Source organism: Mustelus asterias, unplaced genomic scaffold (genome assembly GCF_964213995.1).
Source record: "Mustelus asterias unplaced genomic scaffold, sMusAst1.hap1.1 HAP1_SCAFFOLD_3387, whole genome shotgun sequence".
In the NCBI taxonomy this organism is placed as follows: domain Eukaryota; kingdom Metazoa; phylum Chordata; class Chondrichthyes; order Carcharhiniformes; family Triakidae; genus Mustelus; species Mustelus asterias.
Genome location: NW_027593332.1, coordinates 5,001 through 12,500, shown reverse-complemented (window position 1 = coordinate 12,500; position 7,500 = coordinate 5,001). Strand labels below are relative to the sequence as shown.

The window sequence follows — 7,500 nt, the reverse complement described above, 5'->3', positions numbered from 1 at the left end:
GTGCGGCACTCCCTCAGTACTGACCCTCTGACAGTGCAGCACTCCCTCAGCACTGACCCTCTGACAGTGCAGCACTCCCTCAGTACTGACCCTCTGACAGTGCGGCACTCCCTCAGTACTGACCCTCTGACAGTGCGGCACTCCCTCAGCACTGACCCTCTGACAGTGCGGCACACCCTCAGTACTGACCCTCTGACAGTGCGGCACACCCTCAGTACTGACCCTCTGACAGTGCAGCACTCCCTCAGTACTGACCCTCTGACAGTGCGGCACTCCCTCAGTACTGACCCTATGACAGTGCGGCACTCCCTCAGTACTGACCCTATGACAGTGCGGCACTCCCTCAGTACTGACCCTCTGACAGTGCAGCACTCCCTCAGTACTGACCCTCTGACAGTGCGGCACTCCCTCAGTACTGACCCTCTGACAGTGCAGCACTCCCTCAGTACTGACCCTCTGACAGTGCAGCACTCCCTCAGTACTGACCCTCTGACAGTGCGGCACTCCCTCAGTACTGACCCTATGACAGTGCGGCACTCCCTCAGCACTGACCCTCTGACAGTGCGGCACTCCCTCAGTACTGACCCTCTGACAGTGCGGCACTCCCTCAGTACTGACCCTCTGACAGTGCAGCACTCCCTCAGTACTGACCCTCTGACAGTGCGGCACTCCCTCAGTACTGACCCTCTGACAGTGCGGCACTCCCTCAGTACTGACCCTCTGACAGTGCGGCACTCCCTCAGTACTGACCCTCTGACAGTGCGGCACTCCCTCAGTACTGACCCTCTGACAGTGCGGCACTCCCTCAGTACTGACCCTCTGACAGTGCAGCACTCCCTCAGCACTGACCCTCTGACAGTGCAGCACACCCTCAGTACTGACCCTCTGACAGTGCGGCACTCCCTCAGTACTGACCCTCTGACAGTGCGGCACTCCCTCAGTACTGACCCTCCCACAGTGCAGCACTCCCTCAGTACTGACCCTCTGACAGTGCGGCACTCCCTCAGTACTGACCCTCTGACAGTGCGGCACTCCCTCAGCACTGACCCTCTGACAGTGCGGCACTCCCTCAGTACTGACCCTCTGACAGTGCGGCACTCCCTCAGTACTGACCCTCTGACAGTGCGGCACTCCCTCAGTACTGACCCTCTGACAGTGCGGCACTCCCTCAGTACTGACCCTCTGACAGTGCAGCACTCCCTCAGCACTGACCCTCTGACAGTGCAGCACACCCTCAGTACTGACCCTCTGACAGTGCGGCACTCCCTCAGTACTGACCCTCTGACAGTGCGGCACTCCCTCAGTACTGACCCTCCCACAGTGCAGCACTCCCTCAGTACTGACCCTCTGACAGTGCGGCACTCCCTCAGTACTGACCCTCTGACAGTGCGGCACTCCCTCAGTACTGACCCTCTGACAGTGCGGCACTCCCTCAGTACTGACCCTCTGACAGTGCGGCACTCCCTCAGTACTGACCCTCTGACAGTGCGGCACTCCCTCAGTACTGACCCTCTGACAGTGCGGCACTCCCTCAGTACTGACCCTCTGACAGTGCGGCACTCCCTCAGTACTGACCCTCTGACAGTGCAGCACTCCCTCAGCACTGACCCTCTGACAGTGCAGCACACCCTCAGTACTGGCCCTCTGACAGTGCGGCACTCCCTCAGTACTGACCCTCTGACAGTGCGGCACTCCCTCAGTACTGACCCTCCCACAGTGCAGCACTCCCTCAGTACTGACCCTCTGACAGTGCGGCACTCCCTCAGTACTGACCCTCTGGCAGTGCGGCACTCCCTCATTACTGACCCTCTGACAGTGCAGCACTCCCTCAGCACTGACCCTCTGACAGTGCGGCACTACCTCAGCACTGACCCTCCGACAGTGCAGCACTCCCTCAGTACTGACCCTCTGACAGTGCGGCACTCCCTCAGCACTGACCCTCTGACAGTGCGGCACTCCCTCAGTACTGACCCTCTGACAGTGCGGCACTCCCTCAGTACTGACCCTCTGACAGTGCAGCACTCCCTCAGTACTGACCCTCTGACAGTGCGGCACTCCCTCAGTACTGACCCTCCGACAGTGCGGCACTCCCTCAGTACTGACCCTCCGACAGTGCGGCACTCCCTCAGTACTGACCCTCCGACAGTGCGGCACTCCCTCAGTACTGACCCTCCAACAGTGCGGCACTCCCTCAGTACTGACCCTCCGACAGTGCGGCACTCCCTCAGTACTGACCCTCCGACAGTGCGGCACTCCCTCAGTACTGACCTTCCGACAGTGCGGCACTCCCTCAGTACTGACCCTCCGACAGTGCGGCACTCCCTCAGTACTGACCCTCTGACAGTGCGGCACTCCCTCAGTACTGACCCTCTGACAGTGCGGCACTCCCTCAGTACTGACCCTCTGACAGTGCGGCACTCCCTCAGTACTGACCCTCTGACAGTGCGGCACTCCCTCAGCACTGACCCTCTGACAGTGCAGCACTCCCTCAGTACTGACCCTCTGACAGTGCAGCACTCCCTCAGTACTGACCCTCTGACAGTGCAGCACTCCCTCAGTACTGACACGGGGGGGAGTGTTGGCCTGGATTATGGAGCTCAAATCCCAGAGTATATACATCTACCCCCGACAGTGCAGCACTCCCTCAGTACTGACACCGGAGGGAGTGTCGGCCTGGATTATGGAGCTCAAATCCTAGAGTATAGACATCTACCCCGACAGTGCAGCACTCCCTCAGTACTGACCCTCCGACAGTGCAGCACTCCCTCAGTACTGACACCGGAGGGAGTGTCGGCCTGGATTAAGGAGAATGATGAGGACAGAGAGAGTTTGTTTGAATACTACTTTATTGTAAATGGTATTTACAAAGCGTATACAAAATAGCTGGTTGTAAAACACACCTGATAAACCTCGTATAATTCCAATAAGTACAAGTTCAAGCATAAATTGTTAGACATTTAAAACTTTGACTTTCGCAGAGGACATTCAGAAAAGCTGAGAATCAAACCCTTTCCAGCGATACAATTAACACACAATATTTTTCAATTGGTAAACACACCTCTCGCCTCCCTCTTCATTCACTCTCGGAGGATTGTCAGACACTGCACGATTAGTTCTGGGTCCCTAAATTATTAACAATCAATGTTACTGACACAGCAGAACAGACTGATGGTGGTTTATCCAGGTTTTACTAATGATACACAGCTGCGGACAGGATACAGAGAGAAATCCAGTCGATAGACCAGTGAGAGGCAGCCGGGGATTAATCCGACCAAAATGCCTGATTACTGACTTTGGCAGGAAGAATTTGAAAGGGGAAGATCATTTAAACACAGATAGTTTGCAGATATCCGCAGTGCAGAGGGACCTGGGCATCCAGGTACATCAATCACTACAGATTCGAATGCAGCTACAGCAAGTGGTGAGGAAGGCAAGCAGTCTTTATTGCAAAGGGGGATGGAGTATAAAAGTCAGGAAGTCTCGCTACAACTGTACGGGGCATTTGGTGTTTCCGCAGCTGGAGTACTGCGCAGAGTTTTGGTCTCCTTACTGAGGGAGGGATAGACTCGCATTGGAGGCAGTTCAGAGAAGGTTCCTGGGGTGAGGGGGGCTGTCTGATGAGAGATTGATTGGAATGGGCTATGGGGAAAGAGTGGGGCAGTGGGATTAGTTTGGGGATTGATACAGGGCTATGGGGAGAGAGCGGGGCAGTGGGATTAGTTTGGGGATTGATACAGGGCTATGGGGAGAGAGCGGGGCAGTGGGATTAGTTTGGGGATTGATACAGGGCTATGGGGAGAGAGCGGGGCAGTGGGATTAGTTTGGGATTGATACAGGGCTATGGGGAGAGAGTGGGGCAGTGGGATTAGTTTGGGATTGATACAGGGCTATGGGGAGAGAGCGGGGCAGTGGGATTAGTTTGGGATTGATACAGGGCTACGGGGAGAGACCAGGGCAGTGGGATTAGTTTGGGATTGATACAGGGCTATGGGGAGAGATTGGGGCAGTGGGATTAGTTTGGGATTGATACAGGGCTATGGGGAGAGAGCAGGGCAGTGGGATTAGTTTGGGGATTGATACAGGGCTATGGGGAGAGAGCGGGGCAGTGAGATTAGTTTGGGGATTGATACAGGGCTATGGGGAGAGAGCGGGGCAGTGGGATTAGTTTGGGATTGATACAGGGCTATGGGGAGAGATTGGGGCAGTGGGATTAGTTTGGGATTGATACAGGGCTATGGGGAGAGAGCAGGGCAGTGGGATTAGTTTGGGGATTGATACAGGGCTATGGGGAGAGAGCGGGGCAGTGAGATTAGTTTGGGGATTGATACAGGGCTATGGGGAGAGAGCGGGGCAGTGGGATTAGTTTGGGGATTGATACAGGGCTATGGGGAGAGAGCAGGGCAGTGGGATTAGTTTGGGATTGATACAGGGCTATGGGGAGAGATTGGGGCAGTGGGATTAGTTTGGGAATGATACAGGGCTACGGGGAGAGAGCGGGGCAGTGGGATTAGTTTGGGATTGATACAGGGCTATGGGGAGAGATTGGGGCAGTGGGATTAGTTTGGGATTGATACAGGGCTATGGGGAGAGAGCGGGGCAGTGGGATTAGTTTGGGATTGATACAGGGCTACGGGGAGAGACCGGGGCAGAGGGATTAGTTTGGGGATTGATACAGGGCTATGGGGAGAGGGTGGGGCAGTGGGATTAGTTTGGGGGTTGATACAGGGCTATGGGGAGAGAGCGGTGTAGTGGGATTAGTTTCGGAGTAGATACAGGGCTATGGGGAGAGAGCGGGGCAGTGGGATTAGTTTGGGGATTGATACAGGGCTATGGGGAGAGAGCGGGGCAGTGGGATTAGTTTGGGGATTGATACAGGGCTATGGGGAGAGAGCGGGGCAGTGAGATTAGTTTGGGATTGATACAGGGCTATGGGGTGAGAGCGGGGCAGTGGGATTAGTTTGGGGATTGATACAGGGCTATGGAGAGAGATTGGGGCAGAGGGATTAGTTTGGGATTGATACAGGGCTATGGGGAGAGAGCGGCGGCAGTGAGATTAGTTTGGGGATTGATACAGGGCTATGGAGAGAGATTGGGGCAGTGAGATTAGTTTGGGATTGATACAGGGCTGTGGGGAGAGACCGGGGCAGAGGGATTAGTTTGGGGATTGATACAGGGCTATGGAGAGAGAGCAGGGCAGTGGGATTAGTTTGGGGATTGATACAGGGCTATGGGGAGAGAGCGGGGCAGTGGGATTAGTTTGGGGATTGATACAGGGCTATGGGGAGAGAGCGGGGCAGTGGGATTAGTTTGGGGATTGATACAGGGCTATGGGGAGAGAGCGGGGCAGTGGGATTAGTTTAGGATTGATACAGGGCTATGGGAGAGAGCGGGGCAGTGAGATTAGTTTGGGATTGATACAGGGCTATGGGGAGGGAGCGGGGCAGTGGGATTAGTTTGGGATTGATACAGGGCTATGGCGAGAGAGCGGGGCAGTGGGATTAGTTTGGGGATTGATACAGGGCTATGGGGATTGCGCGGGGCAGTGGGATTAGTTTGGGGATTGATACAGGGCTATGGGGAGAGAGCGGGGCAGTGGGATTAGTTTGGGATTGATACAGGGCTATGGGGAGAGCGCGGGGCAGTGGGATTAGTTTGGGGATTGATACAGGGCTATGGGGAGAGCGCGGGGCAGTGGGATTAGTTTGGGGATTGATACAGGGCTATGGGGAGAGAGCGGGGCAGTGGGATTAGTTTGGGATTGATACAGGGCTATGGGGAGAGAGCGGGGCAGTGGGATTAATTTGGGATTGATACAGGGCTATGGGGAGAGCGCGGGGCAGTGGGATTAGTTTGGGGATTGATACAGGGCTATGGGGAGAGCGCGGGGCAGTGGGATTAGTTTGGGGATTGGTACAGGGCTATGGGGAGAGAGCGGGGCAATGGGATTAGTTTGGGATTGATACAGGGCTATGGGGAGAGAGCGGGGCAGTGGGATTTGTTTGGGGATTGATACAGGGCTATGGGGAGAGAGTGGGGCAGTGGGATTAGTTTGGGGATTGATACAGGGCTATGGGGGGAGAGCGGGGCAGTGGGATTAGTTTGGGGATTGATACAGGGCTCTGGGGAGAGAGCGGGACAGTGGGATTAGTTTGGGGATTGATACAGGGCTATGGGGGGAGAGCGGGGCAGTGGGATTAGTTTGGGGATTGATACAGGGCTATGGGGAGAGCGGGGCAGTGGGATTAGTTTGGGGATTGATACAGGGCTATGGGGAGAGAGCAGGGCAATGGGATTAGTTTGGGGATTGATACAGGGCTATGGGGAGAGAGCGGGGCAGTGGGATTAGTTTGGGATTGATGCAGGGCTATGGGGAGAGAGCGGGGCAATGGGATTAGTTTGGGGATTAATACAGGGCTATGGGGAGAGAGCGGGGCAGTGGGATTAGTTTGGGGATTGATACAGGGCTATGGGGAGGGAGCAGGGCAGAGGGATTAGTTTGAGATTGTTACAGGGCTATGGGGAGAGAGCGGGGCAGTGGGATTAGTTTGGGGATTGATACAGGGCTATGGGAAGAAAGCGGGGCAGTGGGATTAGTTTGGGGATTGATACAGGGCTATGGGGAGAGAGCGGGACAGAGGGATTAGTTTGAGATTGATACAGGGCTATGGGGAGAGAGCGGGGCAGTGGGATTAGTTTGGGGATTGATACAGGTCTATGGGGAGAGCGCGGGGCAGTGGGATTAGTTTGGGAATTGATACAGGGCTATGGGGAGAGCGCGGGGCAGTGGGATTAGTTTGGGAATTGATACAGGGCTATGGGGAGAGAGCGGGGCAGTGGGATTAGTTTGGGGATTGATACAGGGCTATGGGGAGAGAGCGGGGCAGTGGGATTAGTTTGGGGATTGATACAGGGCTATGGGGAGAGAGTGGGGCAGTGGGATTAGTTTGGGGATTGATACAAGGCTATGGGGAGAGAGCGGGGCAGTGGGATTAGTTTGGGATTGATACAGGGCTATGGGGAGAGAGTGGGGCAGTGGGATTAGTTTGGGGATTGATACAAGGCTATGGGGAGAGAGCGGGGCAGTGGGATTAGTTTGGGGATTGATACAGGGCTATGGGGAGAGAGTGGGGCAGTGGGATTAGTTTGGGATTGATACAGGGCTATGGGGAGAGAGCAGGGCAATGGGATTAGTTTGGGGATTGATACAGGGCTATGGGGAGAGAGCGGGGCAGTGGGATTAGTTTGGGGATTGATACAAGGCTATGGAGAGAGAGCGGGGCAGTGGGATTCGTTTGGGATTGATACGGGGCTATGGGGAGAGAGCGGGGCAGTGGGATTAGTTTGGGATTGATACAGGGCTATGGGGAGAGAGCAGGGCAATGGGATTAGTTTGGGGATTGATACAGGGCTATGGGGAGAGAGCGGGGCAGTGGGATTAGTTTGGGGATTGATACAAGGCTATGGAGAGAGAGCGGGGCAGTGGGATTCGTTTGGGATTGA

The 7,500-nt window shown here is 55.4% G+C and overlaps 1 pseudogene across 1 annotated transcript in view; it reads right to left on the bottom strand.

Moving 5' to 3' along the window:
- Window positions 1-2,828: 2,828 nt before the first annotated feature.
- The window catches only part of LOC144490515 (serine/threonine-protein kinase SBK1 pseudogene), a 5,774-nt pseudogene continuing 1,102 nt past the window's right edge, over window positions 2,829-7,500 (bottom strand). Inside the window, exon 1 of the transcript XR_013497272.1 lies at window positions 2,829-7,500. This exon is cut by the window's right edge and continues 1,102 nt beyond it. The product of XR_013497272.1 is annotated as a serine/threonine-protein kinase SBK1 pseudogene (transcript).